This window comes from Pteropus alecto, unplaced genomic scaffold (assembly GCF_000325575.1).
Source record: "Pteropus alecto unplaced genomic scaffold, ASM32557v1 scaffold17, whole genome shotgun sequence".
Classification (NCBI taxonomy): Eukaryota; Metazoa; Chordata; class Mammalia; order Chiroptera; family Pteropodidae; genus Pteropus; species Pteropus alecto.
Window position 1 is genome coordinate 10,932,121 of NW_006440645.1, and position 1,877 is coordinate 10,933,997.

Below are 1,877 nucleotides of genomic sequence, written 5' to 3' on the forward strand. Positions count from 1 at the left end.
AGAGTCAGAGTCAGTGAAAGGGGGATTTTCCAGATTTGTCTTGTTTGACTTTCTTGACTAAAATAAATAAATAAACTGAGAGCATTTAAGCAAGGCAGGGATTCTCCGGTTTTTCCTGAGTCCTCCAGACTCCTCACTGTTTTCTACCTGACACTCCTGAGAACAGTGTCTGGGACGTGGAAGTGGCTCAAAAAACATTTGCTGAAGAAATGACCGACACTTCTTTTCTGCAAGACACTTGTTTGTGACCCATGAATTCTGTTTTTCCAAAGTTGAGTAATGTTTGAACTACGCCAGACATTTAGCAAAGAAGTTTAGAAATTCAATACATCCTTTCAAATGAGTGACGGACTCTCACAGTAAAAAACAAACAAACAAAACCAAATGAGTGATGGAGCAAAATCATACATTGTACAGTCAGATGAGAAAATAACTATAGATCATTTCTTTTTCATATTCCTACTTCTGAAACCAATCAAAACTCTTCTAAGTTAATTTCATAGTCTTCTATAATCTGGTTTCTCCCTACTCATCAAATTCCAATTCCAGTTACTTTTAAATATTAATACAACTTACTTATTCAGACTGATATTAATATTTTATAATGTTCATATCATAATCATGCCTTCTTTAATATGCCCTCACAGAAATGGTCTCCTTCCCATAAACTGATTTTCAGTCAGTTTACCTTCAAAACTTTAGTATTTTCTCCAAGAAGCTTCTGATTATTCTATTCTAGTGACTACATATTAGCAGTTGGACACTGTACCTCCCAAGGCTATAAGTAAATGTGTTTTGTTTTGTCATGCTTCTTTGCCAACTGTTTCATGTATGTCAGTCTTGTTTCTTTTTTAATGGTTCATTAAATGAAAATTAGGTTGGGAGATGAAACTGGAAAAGTTAGCCGCGGCCACTCATAAACTGCTTTTTAAACAGGCTGCATTTTATTATGTGGGCAGGGGGTAACCAGACAATTTTATAAATGCTGAATATTTAGGAAAGGATATGAACATCATGATGATGTTGGAAGATAAATGTAAATTCTTTATGTTCAGGTATTCTGTTGGAATTCTTTAGATCATTCATTCCCTCTCAGAACACTCAAAGGAAACTAAACAGAAATGTAGTGACAGATTGCTGTTTAGAGGTATTACTGTAATTATGAGATCAATTTCCATCATATAATGAGCTGTTTATTTTTACAAAGCATTGAATTGGAGAGGTAAAGTTATGAATTACTTAAGAATAATGATATGAAGAATACAGTTTTTTTTTAAGAAAAATGTGCCACTTTAAATATATTTTGAAAAAATTTAGTGTCTTATTAATCAATATAGTCACTCCATGTTAATCTAAAAGCAAATAGAGCTAATCTTTATATACCTTTGGGATTCCAGATGACATTTACAAACAGACTATCATTTTGTTTCACTAACTTTTAATTAGGGGATATTTTACTTCTCAAATTTTTAGTTTAATATGAAAGTTTTAAGATAACCTTTAAAAATAACCCCTGTAATTCAAAAAATATTTTAAACTCGGGGGCAACTGAAAAGCATTCCTTACACAGAAAAGAATAAATAAATTCAACTATGTTTCCCTTTCATGTATTATTATATTACAGCTTATTATTACATTCATGTTTTATTCATACTAAAAATGAAGTCTAATGGAAATTAGCTTACTATTTATTATTTCCTGGTAGTAAAGAGATATATCAGAACATTTACTGAACTGCACTGGTCATTAGATTACTGTTTCGTTGTATTCTCTAAACTTTCCCTATCATCCAGACTTTATTTCAGTTACTGGAAGAAAATGACAACAAAACTGAAAATATATTTTTAGAAACGTGATTCATGTCTAGTACTAGTACT